At 44.6% G+C, this 24,042-nt stretch overlaps 1 long non-coding RNA gene across 1 annotated transcript in view; it reads right to left on the bottom strand.

Moving 5' to 3' along the window:
* Window positions 1-654: 654 nt before the first annotated feature.
* LOC123480074 (uncharacterized) overlaps window positions 655-24,042 on the bottom strand; it is a 28,680-nt gene continuing 5,292 nt past the window's right edge. The window contains exons 2-3 of the long non-coding RNA XR_006655935.2: window positions 23,449-23,614; window positions 655-2,452 (exon numbers count right to left, since the gene is read on the bottom strand). This is a non-coding gene — a long non-coding RNA (uncharacterized lncRNA). The remainder of the gene's footprint in view (window positions 2,453-23,448; window positions 23,615-24,042) is intronic.

The following is a 24,042-nucleotide window of genomic DNA, read 5'->3' as shown; positions in this document are numbered from 1 at the left end:
ATACCATGTCTAGAATAAACTCTGTGGTGCTTGTAAAACACGTCCATAAACTCTGTGAAACAATCCCTCCAACCCCACTCCCGTGGAGTGTGGGTTAGATTTAGTGACTCATTCCTCCTGAACAGAATGAAGCAGAAGTAGTGGTACCAACGTCAGAGACCAAGTCATGAAGGGCACTGTGGCCTCCTCCTCACTCTCTCTGAGATTGCTCACTCTGGGAGATGTCAGTTCCCATATCATAAGGACACTGAAGCAGCCTTAAGGTATCCGTGTGACAGGAAACTGAAGCCCCTTGACAACAGCCCTGTAAGTGATCTATCTTGGAAGAAGTTTCCACACATCCAGTCAAGCCTTAAGTGCCTGCCAACATCCACACATACAGTATACCCTGAGTTATAACCACCCAACTAATGCTCCTGAATTCTTGACCCACAGGAGCTGTGAGATCATAAATGTTTGCTGTTGAAAACCACTAAGTTTTGGTGTAATTTGAGATGCAATAATGTATAACTAATATGACCTCCTTATCTGCATATGTAATAAAACTCAAGCTCTTACTCTGTGTTAGTCACTGTTTTAAAAATACCAAAATTTAATCCTCACAACAATCCTGAAAACTAGAGACTAGTATTATTCTTATTTGATGGAGAAGCAAATTAGTCCAAAAAGGTAAAGCTAAGGCAATTTAGAGTGATTTACTTGCAGTCTTTTTTACTATACTATACTATACTCTTATACTATCTAAGTCTTCACAATGTTGTTAGTAGTTTCTTGGAACTGTGACTTTAAGAGAAATGACATAATAAAACCAATTTTATCATAGGCTAATTGATATAAACAAGAGTTAATTTTTTATAGCATGTTTCTGGTCACAAAACACATCACCAAACTTCTAAATAAAGACCCAATACATTCTAATATTGAACATTGAATGTGAGCTATACGTACATTTAAGAGACATTAATAAAAACAAGATCATTATTTTCCGACCTGCTTATTCCAATTCAGGGTCCCAGTGGCCGGAGCCTGTGTGGGCAGCCCAAAGTGCAAGATGGGACCCTCCCCGAACAGAATGCCCTTCTTTAGCAGGGCCATTCACACACATACCACACTCACTCAGACTGGGACAGTGGACACATACCAATTCATCTCATATGCACACCCCTGGGATGTGGGAGGGGACCGGAGTCCCAGAGAAAACCCATGCAGATGTTGGAGAACATGCAAACACCACCCAGACCATGGCCCTGGCCGCCATGTTTTTTCTCATTGATGTTATAATGAAGTGATGTTCGAGGACCTGCTCAATGTACTATTCTGCTGGGTGGTACTGTGCTATACTATACTAGATTGTGTGTGTTGCAGGTATTGTGCTGTGTTGCATGGTGTGTGCATAGAAAAAGTGTGGAAGACACGTATCAAATTGTGGATCACAGTTACTTCTGCATACAGAGGTACAATTGGAGAGAGATAAGGGAAAAATGGAATTTTTTTGTCTCAACCTACTTCTGTATTGTTTGAGGGTTTTTACTACAAAAATTATTAATGTAATAACTGTGAAATTAAAACTTTAACTGAGCTGGCTAATGGATGCATGCTATTTGAAGAAATGAAGTATTAGGGAAGGAATGGGCACATCTGACCACATACAAGTAATCAGCCATTGACTTGCTTAGGAGAGAATTAGATTGGCACCTTATGCAGATTGGCAGATGCCGAGGGAACACTCTCAGCTCTGCTTCCCCTTAGCCCCTCCAGCCCAGAGCTTCCTCCTTTTCCCATAGTCCAGGAGGCAGGTAGAAGGTGCACCCACCCGGACACAAAGAATTCTCTCAGGACATGCCCAGGAGTCCTGCCACCTCCTCCACTGCTTCCCACCTGCTTTTTAGTACGTGATATGTGGTATCCGATCTGGAGAACGCAAGTAGGGTAGATGGCCAGGACACAGGGAATCTATTTTCAGTCTGGGCCTTAGCCTGGTTCAGGAATAGATTCTAAGAGCACAGTGGTTGAGGCTTTTCCCCTTGTGACTGGGAAGAGTCATGTGACTGGTGTGCTCCCAACACTGTCCTTGTCACTGTGAGAAAGATATATTTAGTATCTGGCCTGCAACAGAGCTGTCACTGGAATTCACTGTCTTGGCAACTCCAGGGCCCTGATCACAACCTAATCCTGTCTATATTTACAAGTTCAGTTTGTGGAGTGATGATAAGAGTTATCTATCTTATGCAAGACAGTATCAGATGGGCCTGCTCCGCTGGCCTGTTGCATTCTGGGCACAAGGTGACAGGTGGCCTTGAGCTTCTGATGTGTGAGCAGTCACACCACTGCTCACTCCACTCCCAGGTGACTGCAGTGTGGTAGGAGGTTCACCCAGCTTGTAGGAACAGGGCTGTCACATGTGAGTGCCACGTGTATTATGAAAAAGTCCAAGAAGGTTTTCTCTTCACCCCTAAAAGAAAAGAAATCAGGGTTCAAACAACAAATATTTGCCCCAAGAGTCTCCATTTCTTGAGCAACAACCACAATGATGTCATTAATTGATCCCAGTAATCTTTCCCACTGAGCCTTCAAAATTATCCACAGGAGACCATCTCCAGAAGCCTCTACCAACCACTACTAGTTGCTCCCTCAGATGAAAATTACGAGCCACCCTTGGGCTGCAGGGACTAAGAATGACATTAGTGGAGACTATTAGGAAAGAGGGTGAGATGGTGCCAGTTTCAGAGGCTGGTGGTGAGGTGAGAACACCTGGGTGTATCACAATGGCAGGGAGGAATCAGTGAGGGCTGAGGGCTGAGATATGGACATTAATAAGAGTTGGTAGAGACAACAGGTTCAAGACAGAATTAGAAGGACTGCTTGTTTTGTTTTGGGGGGGTAGTTGGGGGTTTTTTTTTTATATCATACAACCCTGGGCAAATCTCTCTGTTGCTCTGGACCTCAAATGCCCTACCTGCAAAGTGAGTGAACTGGACCAGAAGCCTTTATGACCACTTCTAGCTCTGACATCCCATAATACATATTATTTACTATAGCACGGAATTCAGTGACAGCCAACTGTAGGGCCCTTAACTTTCTCTTCAGGGTCATGTGGAAGAGATTGCTGGTCACTTCCCAATATCTTTTCCACCTTTTTCATTAGTAAAAGAGCTTCAGTTTTTAGTCAAGCAATACCATCAAACTAAAAGACTGAATTTCCAGGTTCCCAGAAAGATAACTATGTTCTACCCACTGAGCTATAAGTGGAAGCATCATGTGGAACTTAGAAAACTCTCCTTTAAAAGGAAGGGGCTGATAGGATGAATAACACAATCTCTGCCTGTGAGTTGCTTAAATTCCACTTTGAGGGAGAGAAATAAAACACTGGAACAATGAACATATACATGACAAAGACATACATGCCTTTGTCTTTTACCAGTTGTTCTAGATGTTTCATTCACACTTCTGGGAGGAAGCAATTAGAAAATCTTTTTTTATTGTTGTTCAGTTACAGTTGTCCCCACTCCTTCCCCCCATTGCTCTCCCCTCATTCAACTAACTCCCTCATTCAACAGATATTATGACCCCATTATATTCCAGATTCTGTCAAATTTATCAGAAACAAAATTTGACCTCAAGGAGCTCCCAACCCAACATACACACAATATTGATCTAATACTTAAAAACAACATTTAATAGTAAAATACAAAATTTTTAGCTTCTGTTGAATAATGCAGGAGTTAGTGACATGGAACTTGTATTCCCACCTGGCAACAATTTGCTGGGGCTGAATAACAATACCTCCTTTCAAGGGGGTTGTGTTCTTCAGTTTATGACAATTATCATTTTTCTTATACCAAACTAGAATCTGGAATGCAGAGAATGTCATATGTTCTTATCATCAGAAACAAACATTTATCGAGCACTAATACATCAGAATAGTAAATTTGAAACATAGTAGGCTCTAAAACCTACGTTAGTGCCTATGTTGGTATTTGAGAAAAGAGAGAGAGATGAGAAGGGGCAGTACAAAGGACAATACAACCCTATTTCATCCTACTTTTGTATTGGCTGTCAGGACGTGGGCGTGATGATGGACCTCTCGCATCAATCTTGGACATGAAGGTGGAAGCTCCGCCCTAGAAACAACAGATCAGAGATGTGGTCTCAGGAGTCCGAGTCCCTGATGACTTCTTGGAACTGCCACAACCAGTATTATGTGAAAGAATAAAACCCTGGAGGTGAAAACTATTCCTGTCTCATGAAGCCGACCCTGATCTTACTGATTCCAAGGTTTAAGTTTAAACAAAGCCCCAGTTTTATGCAGGAGCATAAGCTAGCTGCTATTCAGTAGACAATCCCAAACACTTTTTTATACCTTAATTATGTGGAGTGATCCCAAACATTGACTTGGAAATCTGATCCTACCTGGTCATGTATATCAATAAGGACACTTTGGGTGACAGATAACAGAAAATCCAAGTAAACAATAAGGACACTATGTTTTCTCAATTGTCAAGAAGTCCAGAGGTAGAGCAGTGCCAGGGTTGGTTAATCCAGTGCCTCAGAGGCACCACCACGAGCTCAGGCCCTTCACGTCATTCCACTTTGCCATCCACAGTGAGTCGTTGGCCCTCCACATAATCCCTCTTGGTTGCAGCAACTCCAATAAACTCCAAAGCCATCAAGACTAAGACTGTAGCCTTTACCATCATTACTCAGAGATGGAGGAAAACTTTTCCAAAAGCTGCTGTGAACGGTTTGCCTTCATGTGTCTTTGGTTAGAGTTGTATCACATTGTCACATACTTGTCCCCAAACCAGTCCCTGACAAAGAAGGTAGAATTATTATGATTGGCTTAAACTAATCAAGATTCATTCTCTGGGGACAGAAAATGGTAGGTTATATCTTCTCTGAAACCATTCCTGCTCAATGTCCAATAAAATTGAGGTCCTGCTAGGAAGGAACAAGGAGCAGGAGATTGATGTTGGGTAAGCAATGAACAATTCCACCAAATCATGTAACCTTGGGTCATTCATTTTTCTTCTCAGTACCTGAATTTCCTTCTCTGTAAAATGGGAAGCATGGACTAGAAGACTCTAGGGTCCTCCAAGTTATCTTCCCAATTGACTAGGAGCACCCAGGGCTTGCAGCAGAAGATGCTACCATTTAGGGATCACGGCACCATCGATAATAACCTAAGAAGGTCTAGAAAGAAGGTGGTAAGACTATTGGTCAAACCATTGGCCTTTTCAAGGGGATGCTGATGCCCACCACTGATTTCAATTCATTTATTTGCCAGAATGTATAGTAATGGACCTCCTATACATTCTGAACTCTTCAATGGGCCTCTGCTCTGCTCTCCTAGAGGATAAAGTGAGAAAGGACTTAGGGGTAAAAGGCAGGGGATGGATGAAGGAAGAGCTGTAAAATTGAGGTTCCAGATTTTCCTCTGCCAGTAAGTTAAATCTATTTCACAACTCACCCTTCCCAGGAAGCTTATGAGAATTTTTCCAGCTTTCCTGGAATCTGTGTACCCATGTAGTCTGCCAGAAGAATGGGAAGTCACAAAGCAAATAGGATGCATCTTTCTGAAGCATCAGTTAATGTGAGGATTGGGGAGATGGTAAGGTAAGTTATTAAACTGGTCAATCGTTTAAAACACTAATTTAGGTTGAATTAACCATGGGCATATTAGAAAGCAAAGATAATGTGGATTTTTTAAAAAGAAATTAAGATTTCTAAGAAATGTCAAGTTTCCAGCTATGACCCACAAATCACTTAGAGAGTGACAGACCTTCATCTTCCTCAATCACTTCTGAGAACTCATTCATTCAAACCTCTGGGTCTGCCACTTACAAGCTCGATAGCTCAGTGTAGTAGGGCAAAGTATGTGACATCCAGAAGGCTGTTTTCTCTTCTGTTGAAGGAAATCCCACTGTTAAATGTCAGTGTTAACTTTACTTGCTTCACTAGATGAGTGTAAGGACCAGAAGTGATAGTGCCTGGAAATGTTTAGCATGAAGCCTCAATAAATATTAGTATTTATTAAGTAATATGTGCTTACTAGTAAAAAAAAATGACAAACAACTAATATGTGTTAAGCACCTCCTATGTGCCAAGCACTGTGACAGGCCTTAGGGAAATAAAGATAAGAAGGGAGTATCTCGCAAACAAGTGTCTACTGTGTGCCAGGCGCTGGGCAAGGAGAACTGAGCCAGGTGCTTTCACATACACTTTTTCATTTAATCAAGGACAAATAAAATGCAGCCCTGTCTTTCAGGTGCAAGGCGGCGGTCTGAGAGCACAGCATGTCTGGTGGTTGGAGCTCTACTTCATTGGCTGGTCGTGATTATGGCAGCGATTTGTGTGGCTCCGGGTGTCTCCTCTTAAAACCCACTTCCTTTCATTTATAACAAGGCGCTCTGTGAATTCCTGGTAGATGTGTGTTGGAGTCAATTATGAAAAGCAAGGGATCAGAGACAAAGTGGGCAACTGCCAGTCGCCAAAACCCTACCACCGCCATTTTACTTTCACCCTCTCTTCCAGCTCCTACATCACGGGATCGTTTTGTGTGCTTTGTGTCACTTTTGCACTCAGACCTTGTGCCACAGCTGGAATTCCGGCTGTGTCCTTTACCAGCTGAGTCACCTTGGGCAAGCCACTTGTCCTCTGCAAGTTTCACTTTTTTTCATTCATCACATAGAAATAAAAATAGTTCCTTCCTCATAGGATTGAGTGGTTGTTTCCTTATGTGTTAAGTAGGACAAAATAAGTTCCAACCTTATGCAACTGAACGAGGTAATATACCTAAGCCCTTAATACATTGTCTGGGATGTAGAGAGTATAACATAAAATAAATAGTGGCTGTTATATAATTATGATTAGGTTCTTGCCGCTCTACCTAACCTTTTACCAGAGCTAGCACGCTGGCTCGTTTTGCTCCTTGGTGTGAGTCATCTCCTGTCATCTCTGCTCGGATAAACGTGAGAAACCAGTGGGAGTCGGTGAAACGTGGAAGCCAGCGAGTCCTCCGCTAGAGTAATCCATCTTTAGGGATGATCACAGAACTACCCGATTGGGCTGGACCCCTTACATGTCTCTTCGAGTTATTCCTCACATTGCTCTGTAAGGAGGATGTCCACCACTACCCCATGGTGACTCTTCGTCAGCCGCTTACTCTTCCTACAGAATCTAAAGGGGGAAATGTCTCCTCTTACATGAAGAGCTCTGACCCCAGTATTGTGTTTCCCTGGCTAGCTGAGACCAACAGGATGACATCATTTTTTATAATCATTCCTTACCCACGTGTCAGCTCATTTTAATTTTTTCAGAGTGTTTATATGTGCATCTGCGTGTTTTCCATTTTCAGCCCAAGTAAGCAAACTGTCCTTTAGCTTATTAGAGTGCACATGGGATGTTTTTGGTGCTGTAACGCTTCAGAACAGGAAATAGTCCTTCTTCCTAAACCGAAAGGCAGACCATTGCCATATGCTGGTTCCGGAGACCCCTGAGAACTGAGGGAAAAGCTACTAGGAAAAGAGCTCATGGCAGCAGATGTCTGGCATGAGCGAATTGACTTTGGGCATCTTAACCCTCCTGAGCCTCAGTTTCTCTTCTGCAAAATGAAGACACTGGACCCCATGATCTTCAGTTTGCTTCATTTACCCCCTTACACAAGTAATTACTAAGCTCCTGCTGTATGCCAGGCACTGGGGATGCCATGACGACCGAGACAGGTCCTGCTCTCAAGGTGCTTATATTCCAGTCACAATGACAATAAACAAAGTACTAACTTCAGACAGTTGAGGAGTACCAAGGAAAAGGTGAAGCATGATGATGAGCTAGACAAGTGCCTTGGGTGGGGCAGGTGGAGCCACTTTCAACTGGATGGCCAGACTCGGCCCCTAAGGAAGCCACGCTCAGGCTGCGAATTGAATGAGGAGAAGCAGCCAGCCACGAGGAAGAGGATGCCAGGCAGAGGGACTAGTTCTAAAAGTTGTAGAATTTTCCTTGGGGAAGAATGTGGGTCTGCCCCAGACGAGGAAACGCTGTTTTTACTTATGCAGTGATGACATAGCCCCAGCCCCTGAGAGGGGCATGGCCTGACAACTCCCTGTGTGGACCTTGGAGAGAGCTACTGCCTGTGAGGCTCAGCCACGAAGTTTCAGAATCACTGCTAAAAGCCAAGTGGCTGGAGGCAACAGAGATTAATGCATGCTGACCTTTCTGAGCGGCAATGACAATGATAAATGAAGGAGGGTTTGGATGCTGGCCCTTGACTATAACAGGAAACAGGCAGATTGTAAACTGAGGTTGATATTTGGAAGCTTAAGTTTCATCAGCTATGCAGTTTCTAGAGCCATTTGCTCCCACAGAGCATGTCAGGCATTTGGACTGGCCTTCTGGACTTTCGGACTAAGCTATCAGCTCAAAGCTCTGAGCCAGGAACACATGCAGGCAACCTCACAAAGCTCTCGGCCTCTGCTGGGGAATGGACCAGCCTGGTGGGCACACGGGTGCCTGGGGCAAGGCCTTGCTGGGAGTAACAAACACCTGAGCAGCGATCCCAGTGGCACCCGCAGGAGTCAGGTAACCTCTCCAGCCATCCTAATAGAATCTGCTGGGACCAGGCATGGAGTGGGCTCCTCGCATACAGGATCCTTTAACCCTCACAACCCCTCAGGGAAAGTCCTGCCATGACCCCTTATACACAGATGAGGCTGCAAGAGATTTTGCAACTTACCCAAGGTCACTCAACGGCAGAAGTGGAATTCTAACTTGGGTCAGGCTAATTTCAGGTTGCCGGTTCCATTCTCTTCAGCAATGCATCAATTACATGGGAATAGTAATTATATGTGTGCTAGCCTCATTGCATGGCTGTTAAGAGACTCACAGTGGGTAAGGAAGTGTTTTGTAAACACTGATAAGCTATTCCGGGGTCTTCTGGTCCCAGCATAGTTCCTAACAGCATTGCTGTCTGCACAGTTTCCTGCCCGCTCTCCTACCACACACCTGTTTCCCACCCTCCACTCCTGTGCAGAACACCCATCTGTGCGATTGCTGCAGCTACCCCTAAAATTGCTGCCCGTGCTGCCCCTGGGGTGGTGGTACGTGCCTGCCTTCCTGCAGAGCCGCAGGGGCCCCACCCCAGCCTTGCTGGGACGTCCTGGCATTGGGCCTGCAGGATGCGGTGGGTGTGTGGAAAATCTGAGGAGACGTCTGTCTTTCTTGGGAAGAAAGCCAAACTGCAGTTCGCTGGAATTCTATAAATTATGCACCCAGAGAGGATTTAGTTTAGAAAGAAAAGGGGGAGAAAATCCCTTACTATTTGCTTAGGGAGCTGGTTCGGCTGAGCTACGGCCAAACCCCACATATTTGGCCTAGCTTACTGGGTTGCAAAACAGGCTCATGTTCCAGGAGATGGCTGGGAAGGCCACAGAACTACTTGCATTTCTCTGCCTACTTGCCATGCCCTTGACCAGCCTGGGCCTATAGCTTGGTTTCTTGGGCCGTGAAGGCTGGGGGTTCAGGAAACAGGTGAGCCACCATGATCTCTCTCTGCACACACCTATCTTACTCCCTACCCCTTCGATCCCCTGAAGCCCAACGGTCAGTCAGGCAAGCTGACCAGAGACACTGCCTCCAGGAAGCCTTCCTTGGGCCCTGAGGCTGGGTAAGTGCTCTTTCCTAAGGACTCCCACAGCACCTAGAACTTATCCCACTGTATTACTGGCCTGGCCACCAGCTACTTTTCCACAGGCTCCTTGAGGGCAAAGACCTTGTGAGTTTTGTTCACTGTGGTCTCTCCAGCATGGTAGTTCAGTGAAGAAAAGAATAAAGACTACCTCTAGCCTCCTAGAGTTCTGGGGCTTTTCAGCTCCAAGAATTCCTGGCAGCTGAAGACAGGCATCCTGAGTGTTGTGCTGTGTTTTGCTCTATCTGTTTTTCTAGCCTCCTCTCCCACTCTTCTCAGTCTTCCACTAAATGCTTCCTCAAGTGTGAACTGCTTGCAATGACTCACCAATCTGTTTCTGCCCCCCTGCCTTTGTTTACCCTGACTGCTCTGCACCCCATCCCTTCACCCTCACTGCCACTCAGCCTTGAAGAATCAGTCCCAACCGTCTTTCATGCAGGAAGTCTATCCTAACTCTCCCCCCACCACCCAGACTCCCTTCCCTCGCTGGTTAGGAACCCCTATCTCAGATCCCAGAAAACACCTCGCCATGCTTATCACTGGGCTTACCACCGGCCTCCAGGGATTTGTTTATATAATTGTCCCCACCCCACCCCCAGCCTCCAACTACCTGGAAACAGAGAACCTGTCCTAATTACCTCTGTGTTGTAGCACTGAGCACAGTGCCTGACAGTAGCAGCTGTTCAGTGCATGCTTGTTGAATTAATTAATTAACTAACATATGCAGAAGATAATAATAGCATGCCATGTCATGGGGCAGAGCGTGATTAAGATCCCAGCAAATGCTGTGAGCTCAGAGGAGGGAGCGAGTGCTGTGGGCTGGGGCGGAGGGGACACCGTAGAAAGAGAAACAGACAAGGGATGAAGCACAAAGGGCAGGGTGGAGAATGGCCAGGGGGCCACAGGGGGAAGTGAGAAAACATCTGGGCTTTGAAAAACGTAAATCAGATCAGGGCCTACTGCTACTTAAAACGGCAGTGGCTTCTCCCTGTGTGTAGGAGAACATCCAAATGCTTTGTTCACTGTGGTCTCTCCAGCATGGTAGTTCAGTGAAGAAAAGAATAAAGACTACCTCTAGCTTTATCAAATGCTTTATCAAAGCCTGTGAGGCCGCGTGGACCCAATTCAGCCCTCAATCACTGAAAAGAGAAACTGAGTCCCAGGGTGACATTTACAGGGATGCCATGACCACAGTGCTTTTATTTAAAATACTTTGCATTGTTAAAAAAAAAAGTTTAGTAAAGCATGTGTAATATTTTTACTCTGAATATATTAACCTTCAGTTTGAAACCCCTGGTACAATTTCCCAGAGCTGTTTCTTATGGGAACCGAGTATTGAGCCTGCCTTTATGTAACACGATGGAGGTTTTTGTTTTTTCCATCATGGCCCATTTGAAAAGTGCCCCATTTAATGCCATAGGAACCTATTCTGGGGTTGTTTATCTGTGTGTGTGTGTGATATGTGCTCTTTAATTTTAGGGAAACAGGCTTTTTAGCACTCAAAAAATTCCAAAACAAGATATTAACTGCTATTGGTTGTTTATCTTTTAAATTGCTATGGAACCTTAATGTTATAGCCTTCAAACCAGGCCTCCCGAGAACCAGGGAACAAGAAGTATTTGTTTCTCCATCACTAGCTGCTGAGGCCCTCCTCATGCCAGCACTGGGCCCGGCGCGGCTGTGGCGTGTGTCTGCCACGAAGAACTTGTTATCCGAGAGGAGTGAGGTGTGGACTCAGTGCCAGGTGATGAGAGTTGAGCCAGGCACTGCACCGACCACCTTACATCCTTTGCTTCTCATTCTCCCAATACTCTGAAGGGGCACACATTTCCCTCACTCTGTAAGTGAGAAAACTGCAGCGTGCATGTCGGAGTGGGACCCTCGGCCAAGGTGTGCACCTCACCTCAGTCTAAAGCCAAACAGGACTAGCCCCACAATGGAGAGGGGAAGCTGCTTCAACCATTCTGAGTATAAGCTGTCGGACAAGGCACCAGCCCAGCCCTATTCCCAGCTGAATAGGAAAGGTTACAGTTGTTGATCGCCTATGTGTGCAACACACTTTGGGGTAACTATTCCTCACAAGAACCTCCAAGGAAGGTAATGCAATGCCATAGCTACAACGTAGGTAAGCAATTTCATTTCCCAGTGGCTCTCAAGAGATGCTGAGTCACATAGACACCAAGCCAATAATCTAACTCTACCTGTCTTGATGCAAAGTCTTTCTGCCCCACTGGGCCCAGCTGAGAAGAAGCGATGAACATCAGACTATTTGGTTAATTACTTATGACTCTGGGAAGATCAGCAGAAAAGGGCTCATCTTGAGGCAGGAACTTGTAGGCAATACATGGAAGAGTTTTGGTCTCTAAACAGGCTGCTGAGAATGGGGACAGGAGACTGGCGCAGACAGATCTGTTCCATCACTGCAGCATTGGGGCCCTGGGTTATTAACACCAGGCCAGAAACGGCCCGGCCCCCAATAGGGCCTGGGCCAAAGTCAGGTTACCCAAAGGCAGGGCTGATCACCAAACCCAATCCAGATTGAGTGAAAGGTATACAGTCAAATTTAGGAATCAAAAACAGCAAGAGCCACCAAGGGACAATCCAAGATGGCAGTATACAAAGTGCCAACAGGAAGGTCAGAGAGACCGGGAAGCTGACTGACAGCGAGGCTTGTTGGACATGCCAGGGCCTGGCACGGAGCAAACAGGTGTTTTCATAGCACTTTGGAGTCCCTTCATATCCCAAGCCAACTAAATGCACCAGGGAGAGTGGCGGTGGAGACAGAGAGGGAGGGGGAGGGAGGAAGGGAGAGAGCAATGAAAGTGGTGCCTTTGACCCCACCTGTCACCGCACTCTACGAACACACCCCACCCCTGGGGAATAAGAGGTGGAGACCAGCTGTCCCTCAGACCTCTCAGCGAGAGCATCAGGTGACATTCAAGGTGATCGCTGTGTTTAAAGCTAAGTACTTTTTATACTTAAATGTAAACCAACCAATTTGCCTGGTGTTTGTCCAAAGAAAGAATAGTACATCCAAATACTAGAAAATAAGGCCTCTGTGATGGACTAAGTGAAAACTCTGCAAAGGTTACTTTCCTGATGCAGAATCTCGGGGAATTTTGACCATTGACACTCTTAACCTTTTGTGCCACTTTTGGACTTAGCCCCAGCTCAATGAGACCCCACTGTCGAAGGGTGCCTGACGTGGTGAGCACCCCCTGGAGGCACAGGGCCCAGAGCCTGAGGTCTGACACAAATTGATATCTGGCTCATGGAAAGTGGTTTTGTTTTTAAAATAGATAGCTAAATTCCTTACCGCCAGCAATTCTGGTGTGTCAGGGTGACCCCACTGGGAAATGCTTGACGGAGGCTCTTCAAGGAAGAAAAGCAGTTAAGCAGTTGTTCCCTATCGCTCCCCCGCACCCACCCACCCGCCTGTATCCCTCTTCTCCAGGAGATCAGATGTTCTCTTGCACCAAGGGAGCATCTAGGGGCCTTTGTCTTCTAAAGCCCAGCTCTGTTAAGATACAGATGAAGCTGATACAAGATGTTGGCAGACTTTTCCTTTTCTTTTTATTTTTAATTTTAATAAGAGTTCATTTGAGCCTAACCAACATCATATGTTCACGGAGCAAGACCTCAGATGTTCGCTAAAGGGAAGGCAAGTAGAGCTCCTGGAGGGAGAGAACCATGGACGTGGGGGTGGGAGTATCTGAGAGGCAGGGACGTGTACTCGGCCCCTTGTAGTGTCCCAGAGAGGCTTGACCTCAGATGGGAAGTGATTGCCAGATGGCTCTGGAGGCTGGCCTTGAGTTCTGGCCAAGGTTGTGGTCAGAAGGCTTAAGGTTTGCAAGGGAGAACGAGGCAAGGACAGCTGGAAGTCCCTTCCAAGAAGCAGTCTTGGGCAGATGGCAGAAGATCACCAGCCCAAGGGAAGCAAAAGGGGTGATACAGCAATGGAGCTTCCAGGAGTTACAGCCCAGCAACTTACAGCTCTCCCTCACTTTTCCAGAACCAGGAACCTTGTACAGTCCAGTAGAAGGAACGGCAGCAGCCCCACTAATGACTGAAGCTGAATTTCTCCTCTACCTAAGGAGTGGGGAGAAGGTGCTCAAGCTGCTTCACTTTATTTAGAATAATGAATGAGTGTATTGTTTCTGAAGCCTGAGTTCTGTTCCATAATGTCTTCCTGAATATAAATATTACTGTGACAATAATCCTAATACCTAATGCTAGTAGAGGGTTTCTTCATTTACTCTTTCACATGCTAAAGTTCCTGAGGTCTGGATATTGTTATCCTTTGGGGTGTGGACTCTCGGCCTTTGATTTTACCCTCAGTGGTGGAGACCTCTTCCATAATGCCCTGCGGTGCTCCGCTGGCAATTGTCATTACCCATTTCAATCTTAGAAAACTGAGTTTCTTTAAACAGCATCACTGGAGCTCCCTCTCTACCAAGTGCCACTAGCTGATCTCACACGTGTGGCTGGTGTGATGATGACCATGACTGACAAATACTAAGAGCTCAGTAAAAGCTTGTTTAAAAAATGAGTAAGGAATAAATTATTTGATTAATTTGATTAAGCCAGTTTTTCAATTAATAAACTTTATTTCTTAGAGCAGTTTTAGGTTTATAGAAAAACTGAATAGAGCCCTGGCTGGTGTGGCTCAGTGGATTGAGCGCCAGACTGCAAACCAAGTAGTCACCGGTTCGATTCTCAATCAGGGCACATGCCTGGGTTACTGGCCAGGTCCCACTAGGGGGTGCATGAGAGGCAACCACACATTGATGTTTCTCTCCCTCTCTTTCCCCCTTCCTTCCTCCCTCCTTTCCCCTCTCTCTAAAAATAAATAAAGAAAATCTTTTTTAAAAAAAAGAAAAACTGAACAGAAAGTACAGAGTTCCCATAAACTTCCCACCCCTCCCCAGCCACAGACAGTTTCCCCATTACTACCATCTTGCATTGGTGTGGTACCTCTGTTACCATTGGCCACACGATACTGATGCATGATTATTAGTTAAAATCCATTGTTTACAATAGGTTCACCCTTTGTGTTGTACAGTTCTATGGGTTTGGGCAAATGTATAATGTCCTGTGTCCACTATTACAGTATGACACGGAATAGTTTCACTGCTCCAAAAGTTCCCCTTGCTCTCCCTTTGCATCCCTCCCTTCCCCTGATGCCTGGCCACCATGGGTTTTTGTTTTTGTTTTTGTTTTTGTTTTTGTTTTTAACCATCTGTATAATGTTGCCTTTTCCAGAAGGTCAGATAGTTGGTATTATACATATGTAACCTTTCCAGACCAGCTTCTTTCACTTACCACTATACAGCTAAGTGTCCTCTATATCTTGTTGTGGCTTGATATTGCATTTCTTTTTAACCCTGAATAATTTCTAATTGTATGGAGGCACCACAGTTTGTTTATCTATTGAAGGATGTCTTGGTTGATACCAATTTTTGCCAATAATTAACAAAGCTATTGCAAACATTTGTACGCAAGTTTTTGTATGAACATAAGTTTTCAACTCATTTAACTAAACACCTAGGAGCATGATTGTTGGATTTTATGCCAAAGCTATGTTTAGCTTTGGGAAGCCTGTTTTTTTTTTTTTAAAAAAAAAGCCAACTATTATCGCATAAAACGGGAGTTATAAGTGAACTTCACACGGAGTGGCACTATAAAAGAGGCCCTGCTTTCATTTGCAGTAAACAAAATGTTTAGCTTCAAAGTGTATACCTAAGACCTAGCATACTTGTATTTAGTGAATAATATGCTGTATAACTGCCCCCATGTTTTCACTTTGGTCTTTTCAATTTGGCTGCCAAACAGACTAGCCTGAGAAGGTTCTTACCCACTGGAATTGTATATGCTTGTGGGAAAGACAATGAATAAATATTCAACTGAAACCTGTTCAGGTGAAAATACTGGATAGGAAAAGAGCACAAATAAGCAGACAAGGAAATAAATGAGTTTCCTCATTAACTTTTATGGTGAGTCTGCATGTGCAGCTGAACTAGGATTGCGGGGAGGGCAGTACAGGAAGGGCAGGTAACTCAGAGACAGTTTGGGTACAAAGAGATACTACCAGGCCCTATAGCAGAGGAAGGCAGGTATGTTACGGGGAAAGATTTTTATTATTATTATTGATTACAGATTATATATATATATATATATATATATATATATATGGAGAGAGAGAGAGAGACGCATGGATTTGTTGTTCCACTTACATATGCATTCATTGGTTAATTCTCACATGTGCCCTGACTGAGGATCGAACCTGCAACCTCGGTGTATTAGGATGACACCCTAACCAACGGAGCTACCCAGCCAAGGCAAAGGGAAAGATTTATATTTTGGGCAAAAAAAAAGTTAAAAACATGAAAACCGAAAACAAAATGTCGTTACATCTTCTCTGTCCAATGTCAGCTGCCTTTCTCTGCATCTTCACATCATAACCTCTTGACCTGGTACATCTCTCCCGTTAAACTGGAAGAGTCTTAATTTTTCATACTGTCCCTCACATTGCTACTTTGCACATAGTAGGTGCTCAAGAAGAGCTCACTGCTTTGAAAGGGGAAGCTTTTACCAATACACACATGAGAAAAGGCTCCAATTTTACCCTCAAAGTTCAACTCTCACAAAAGCCAAACAAACCCAGAAATTTCCTCCTCTTGGTGAACAAGTGGTTTTAAGTGGTGTTGGAATGAAACCAGCATATACATTTCCAGAGCTTTGTAATCATTAACTATTCTCTACCTTCCTTTTGCGAACTTGGATAAGGTCCAAGCACCTTAGCAACAAGCCAGCAGCTCCCAAGCAGAGCCCCCAGTCCTCTGGTGGGGCCAGAATGCCAGAAACAAAGCATTTTTTATTGACATAAACTGTCTTTCTTCCAAAGTTGGAATCCCAAGAACCAAGCTAATGAGAAGATTCAGTGCCAGGATGTCACACTGAGTGAGGAAGGCCAATCCATGAACACTCTGTTTCTCTGTGCTCAGCCCAGACTAAAGGAGACACAGGGCAAACATATACAGTGGTTTCTGAAAGGCCCCAGCACTTAACCCTTGGACACCCAGATAATCGCTGTCTTTAGCTGGCAGTGTGGGAAAGGGTGCAGACCGTGGAATGTTTTCTGAACGGACAGGCAGTGCCCTGCTCAGAGAAGCAGAGCTGCCAGCTCTAGACCTGGGTCGTGTATTGCCCGCAAATTCCTGAGCCCGACAAGCAGGCCTCTCTGTTTGATAAGCCTGCAGGCGAAACCCCACCCCTCTCCTCTCCTTCTAATCCCACCTCTACCAATGGCCACATCTAAGGCCCAACTGCCAGCACATTTAAAAGATGCATTCTCAGCATAGCAATCGTTGTCCCTTAGTTCCAGGAGGATAACTGACTTCTCTGAAAACTCCAACAGGAGGTGACATTTCTCCGCTTCCCATCCAGAATTTCCTATGAGTGTTTCCTGACTCTGAAACAGTTTAGGATGACTTAGCAAGCCAAGCACAGAAGAGGGCTTCAATTTGTGTTGAAAACCGTGAATGCTCGTTAAAAGGGACTGAGCACTATGCACAGCCATGTGCTCAGCACCTCACATGTATCACCTCACTTAATCCTCACAAGAGGACTGGCAGTTAGGATCATCGTGAACCCCATTTGACTGATAAAAAGCAGAGGCTTAGAGAAACTAGGTTAGCAGTTCTCAAAGCGTGGTTCTGGACCAGCAGCATGAACATCACCAGGGCACTTGTTAGAAATGAGCATTGCCAGGCGCCCTCCCAGACCTACTGAATCAGAAACTCCATGGACGGGGCTAGCAATAAATTTCAACAAGCCCAGCAAGTGATTATGATGCACCTTCCCTAAAGCCACACAGCCAGAAGAACCCAAACACCAGCACTTTGGCTCCAGAGCCCTGCTCCTAACTCTGTGCATTAGATTCATCTGGACACAGATATAAAGGGCCTCTCTCTCACCTACAATCACAAACTGGATCCAAATTTACAGAATTGACCATCATTTATAGATGCTTGGCTACTGAAAATGGCCAGATTCGTAAGAGGGATCAAAGGGGAGAAGTAGCCTGTCTCTTCTACGTTAAGGCTTCTCTTTGACTCATGGGGCACTGTCACATCCCTCACAGGCAGGAAGAGCTCCTGAACTCTAAACATGTCACCCCACCCTAGCCAGAGCCTACACCCCAGCCTTATGGAATCTTCATTTCACGCCCAAGAAAGCAGACAGAGCAACTCAGAGGAATGAAGTGGAGGGTAGCTGGTACTAAAAAATAACAAATTATTAAAAGCATCTGTATTAATTTTTAAGGGATGCCATAATAATGTACCACAACCTGGGGGCTTAGAACAATGGAAATATATGGTTAGCCAGTCCTGGTGGATGGAAGTCTGACGTTAGGGTGTTGGCAGGGCCATGCTCCCTCTGAAACCTGTAAGGAAGGATCTTTTCCTGCCTCTTCTGGTAGCCCCAGATGTTCGTTGGCCTGTGAAAGCATAATTCACATGGTTTTCTCTCTGTGTCTTTATATCATCTTCCTTCTGTACGTGTTTGTTTCTGTGTCCAAATTTCCTGTTAATAAGAAGACCAGTCGTCTTGGATTAAAGGTCCATCTACTCCAGTATGACCTCATCTTAACTAACTCCATCTGCACTGACCCTATTTCCAAATAAGGTAATATTCTGAGGTTCTGGAGGTTAAGACCTCAACATGAAATGGAGGAGGAGGGGACATAATTCAACCATAACATGAAGGGCGGATTAGACTACAGAAGTTTTTAAACATGGTGTTTGCTGCAAGACCATTGTGGAGATTTTTTAACCATCCCAAGAGGCCATCTACCTGAGGGTAGTTTCCATCATGGCTGATGATCAGACCATCTGGTATTTGTCAAAATGAGAGCTTCCCAAGCCTCATCCCAGGCATCCTGAATAACAAAGAGAGTCAGGGAATGGTATGTTAATAAGCACCCCTGTGATTCTGATGCAGCCAGCCCCTCAGTGCTCCCAAATTTGGGAAGCACTGTTCTAGTCAGCCCTCATGGGATGGCCCGCATTCTAGCCCATGTGCGAACCAAACTCCTCTGAGGTGGTACCCAGATTCCCTCAGCATCTCGGCCCTCGGGCTGCCTTTCCGGGCCAGGTGATTTCACTGAGTGGGAGCCAACTTGAACCAGATTCTGTGGAATCCATCTCCACTAACCCAATAACTTCCCCCCTTCGAAGAAACGTGGACAAGAAGGCCACCAAGAGCTGGTGCCCCCCTGAGGGAGGAAAATCCAGAGGCACCGTTGCTGCTCTGAGCTGAGCCTGGGAGAGCAGCCACAGGGAACATAGGGGAGAAGCAGAAGTCAGCAAGGAAACACTTCAGGGCAAGACTAGCCACCTCTGCCCTGACAGCTACGCCTCTTCCCCAACCCACCTTACAGACTCCCAGTCAGAAGCCCGAACAGGGAGTCACAGCTGTAAGAACTGTACTTGCCAGATAAGGAGATTACACAGCAGCAAAGGATGAGCCCTGGACTGGGTGTCTAGATTCACCAACTCAGTCCACCTCTCAGAAACCCCATCTCTTCCTCTGTTTGGGTCTCATCATTGATCTTCTCATGACAAGGAAGAGATACCCACTCAAGTCAGCCCAAGAGAAGGGAAGGTGACTCATTATTAGGATACAGGTCCCATGGAATGCAAGGGCAGGAAAGAACTCACCTGCCTTCATGTGAACCAAAAACATTCTATCTTTTGAAAGCTGCATGACCTATCTCTTCTCCCTGTGCCTCTGCTCACTTCCCTCTTTCTCTGATCGAGAGATCAGAGTATACAGCGTATACTGAGTATACTACCTCAGCGTATACAGCAGTCATCCTGGTTGACTTTGTCCCCAACACTACATGGCCTTTCACCTCAGTTCCCTGTAGCTCAGTGGCTCAGTCCCTCAATGTTCCAATTCCAAATTCCCAGAAGAATTGAGTCCAACCTGGGTCAGGCAACCTTCCTTCACCCAATTAGGTATGGCATGACTGAGGAGTAGGTCACATAGTATAAACCCAGGCACCTGAGCCGGCACACCTCCTTAAGGGTTACGGGTGGGCAGCACCCCAAGGCATGTCTACTACACTAATATCAAAAAGTCACCACCGCTTCTCTATTAATTTTTTTTGTGGGGGAGAGGGGATGGGAGGGAGAAAGAGAGGGAAAGAAACACTGACAGTTTGCTTCTCGTATGTGTCCCAACCTGGGACCAAACCCACAACATAGGCATGTGGCCTGACTGGGAATCAAACCGGTTTGCTTTGCAGGACAACGCCCAGCCAACTGAGCTACACCAGTCAGGGACCATTTTAAAGTATTTACTAGATGGCAGATACTGAGCTACATTAGCACATGTAATCCTCATTCAAACATTCAAGCTAATTATTATAAATATGGAACCTGAGGCTCACAGAACTGAGCTTACTTATCTAATCACTCAGTAAGGGATGGAGCAGAATCACGTCACTAGATTCCACAGTGACACATTTTCCTTTCTGCCATATAGCCTAAGGCAACTAGACCAGGAAATTGTACCGTTTCATCCCATCAGGGAAAAAAAATGGAGGTTAACAATCTCTACCGTTACTATCTGTCAGATTATATTGATGATAAAATAAAATCACAGGCTGGAAAGTGCTTTAGGAAAGCTGTACAAAGTTAAATGCAAAGTCTTTTTTTTTTTAACATCGTTTATATTTCTTTCTTTCTTTTTTTTTTAATTTTTATTGTTATTCAATTACAGTTGTACGCCTTTTCTCCCCAGAACGCAAAGTCTTGAACACACCTGCTACCACAGTCCCACGGCGCGGTTTACTCACTGGGCATTTCCCTGAGGACTGCACAGCATTTATTCACCTCTCCTCTGAGGCCGGCATTGCTCTGCCCCAGGCAGAGGTCTTAGCAGCCGACGGAGACGCCCTGGAAGGAACCGCCTGCTGCTTACAGTCTGGTGGGAGGACCCCGAGTAAACAGGATCTGAATACTCAACCCAGAGCTTGACACTCCAAGGCAACTGCTATTCGAAATAGAGTAAGTTTTCGTGTTTTTCTTAAGAAATTTAGCTTCCAATGCCCACAATTTGGTCAACTGGGCTCAAGTTGCGTATAACAGAGCATAAACCATAATCACAGGCAATTCTCAATTTTAATGCCACCCTCGAAACAAGATAGGAGTCAGACCCATGGAGTTTTTGTCCCAGAGGGAGGTGTGTTTCACAGGCTCATTCACTCTCTGACAGGGTGGGAAAGATCTCAAGCCATGGAACAGACCATGCCTTTGGCTCTTATGATGCTTCACGGTATGTGTCACTTGGCCAGGCTCTGGTGCCCAGTTCATTGTTTACTCGAACGCTAGTCTAGGTTAGCGATTTTCAAAAAGTGTGCTGCAAGAGGCACATTGGTGTGCTGCAAGAATTTTTAAAACATGCAATACTTGACTAGTCAGGGCACTGACTTCTTTTCCCTTAAATTGACGAATTAAAAAATGACAACAGCCAACACAACAATAGCCATCCAGAGTGAATGAATCAAAATGATATCTATTTTTTGTCAGAGAAGAAAAATTATAATTATTTTGGGATACCGCAGAATTTCATCAATTAGTTTATGTGTGCTATGAGATTTTAAAAAGGTTGAAATCACTGCTCTAGATGTTGCTATGATGGTGTTTTGCAGTTGTGATTACCATTTACAATCAGTTGACTTTACGTAAAGCATATTACCCTCTATAATGTAAGTGGGCCTCATCCGATCAACTGAAGAACTTGAAAGCAAAAAGTAAGCTATCCCAGGGAAGAAGTAATTCTGCCTCAAGAAATTCTGGCCTGCCCTACAGATTTCAGACACCGCAATATCAATTCTTATCTGAATTTCCAGCTTTCTGGTGTGAAATAATCTCTCTCTCTCTCTCTCTCTCTCTCTCTCCCCCTCCCTCCCTCCCTCCCCCCCCCCCCCAATACTGATTCAATCCTCAAGAATTGGACTACTGATGGAGGCCTGTTGACATTCAGCTCATATTGACTACCTACTGCAGGTGAGGCACTGGGCCTTACTAGGAGAGGGAAGCAGATTATGATGCTCAGTGGCCAGGTGCAGGTCTTATAGACTGAGTCCCTCCTCCTTCCATTGGCTCCTGTCTCTCCCCTGGAGACTTGGATAGCCTCAAAGAGCTCACTGAGGTTTGTATAGATCAGAGGTGTTAAACCCATTTTCACTGGGGGCCACATCAGCCTTGAGGTTGCCTTCAAAGGGTCCTATGTAATTTCAACCCCTTAACACTTAAGGAGTAGTTACATTTATACAGTCCTAAAATTATTTCAGCCCTTTGAAGGCAACTGCGATCTGATGTGGCCCCCAGTGAAAATGAATTAGACACCCCTGGTATAGATCCTCACTACCCAAAATGCAGATGGTAGACCAGCCACATGGGTATCACCTGGGAGTTTATTAGAAATAAAGAAGCTCAGACACCACCTCAGACCAAGTGAATCAGAATCTGCACTTTAACAAGATTCCTCAGGTGTTCAAATACATGGAAAGTTCAAGAGGAACTGTGATTGACGGCAGCCTGAAATTCCAGGATGAACCGTGGAATGTTGGGAGATACGTTAGGTGTTAAGAAATATGGGTGTCGTTCCTGACTGGACTCTAGACAGCTCTTAGAACTTGAGCAAAAGTAACAGGGAAATAGACATGCTCAAAACTAACAAGAATAGGTTAGTTGGCAAGTTTTTACTATGTGCAAGGCACTAACCAGAGCAATCTGTATTTCTGTGGAAAAATATCGGTTCAGGTTCTTTGCCTATTTTTAAATTGAGTTATTTGTGTGAGGGTTTTTGTTTGTTTATTTTGGAGGTTGTTTTTTTTTTTTTGCTATTGAATTGTATGTATTCCTTATATTTTTTGGATATTAACCCTTTATCAGATAAATGGTTCGTAAATATCTTCTATCCCATAAGTCTAGCTCAGTGCCTTTTCATTTTCCTGATTGTTTCCTTTGTTATACAGAAGCTTTTTAGTTTAATGTAGTCCCACTTGTTTATTTTTGTGTTCATTGCCTGTGTTTTTAGTGTCATAGCCAAAAAAAATCATTGCCAAGACCAACATGAAGGAGCTTTTCCCCTATGTTTTCTTCTCAGAGTTTTATGGTTCCAAGTCTTATATATAAGTCTTTAATTTATTTGGAGTTAATTTTTCTGCATGGTGTAACATAAGGGTTCAAATTTATTTATTCATTCATTTATTTATTTATTTTTGCACGTGGGTGTCCAGTTTTCCCAACACTGTTTACTGAAGACCATCCTTTCCCCATTGTGGATTCTTGGCGCCCTTTTCAAAGATCAGCCGACCATACGTGCATGGATTTATTTCTGCGACCTCTGTTGGACTGTACCTGGTTCTACTCACTTGTAAATCTCTAAGGTCTAGCCCAGTGCCTGACGGGCAGCCAGCACTTAGTAACTGTTAGATGTGAGGTAGATGATCATCGGCGGCTCTCAATCGTTAACACCCCTTCTCTCTCCCCACACAGAAGTTGGAGAACGGGCTACAGCCCAAAGGAGGAAACCAGCCTCCCCTTGATTAATAAATAACAAACAAGACTGCTGCCAAAACTGCATACCTTGGGTTTATCCATGTCAAATCAGTGCTACTGGGGAGCCACAATGAGCACAAATAACTGTTTATAATCTCAGTGACTGCTAGTTTTACACGGTTGTACTCTTACCTCCAAAACAGAGAAGATAAATCATGTACTTAAATTGCAAATGTGGAGCACATTTCAACATCACTGAGGCTTCTCCAAAAATCCAGATCAAAAAGGAATAAAACTAAGTTGAATCCTTCTGTGTTTAAGGCACTGCAAGGTTAATTCAAACACCAGTCATGCTGACCTAAAAGGGCAAATTATTCAGAGTTATATAATAGATTAGACAAGTTCTTTCAAGCAAATTCTCTTTTCAATATGAAAACCTTCTTTCAGAAACCAGCATCATTTTAATAAGGGACTAATTTAGTGGTAAATGAAAGGATCCATTGCAATTCAGAGCCCTACTTCGTGTGGTCTGCTTAGGGACCTATTGCAAAGTCTTCATCCCAGGCCACTTGGCTATGACGGTGTTTAAATAAAGGCATCTCTTTTCCAAATTATGTTGCCATTTATCAAAGCTGCAATTCTTCTCCTTAGGGTCCAATTTTATGTTCATTTGCTTGTTTACCAAGTCTCAGTTGGTCCTTTTTACCCCCAAATATAAATATGCCTCCAACTTTGATTTAAGGCCAAGGATTTCTAAAAGCAAGTCAGACTTCAGAATGTTGTTCT

The sequence above is a fragment of the Desmodus rotundus genome, chromosome 4, assembly GCF_022682495.2.
Source record: "Desmodus rotundus isolate HL8 chromosome 4, HLdesRot8A.1, whole genome shotgun sequence".
Taxonomy (NCBI): Eukaryota; Metazoa; Chordata; class Mammalia; order Chiroptera; family Phyllostomidae; genus Desmodus; species Desmodus rotundus.
Note: the sequence above shows the minus strand (reverse complement) of the source record. Positions and strands in the feature narration are given on the sequence as shown.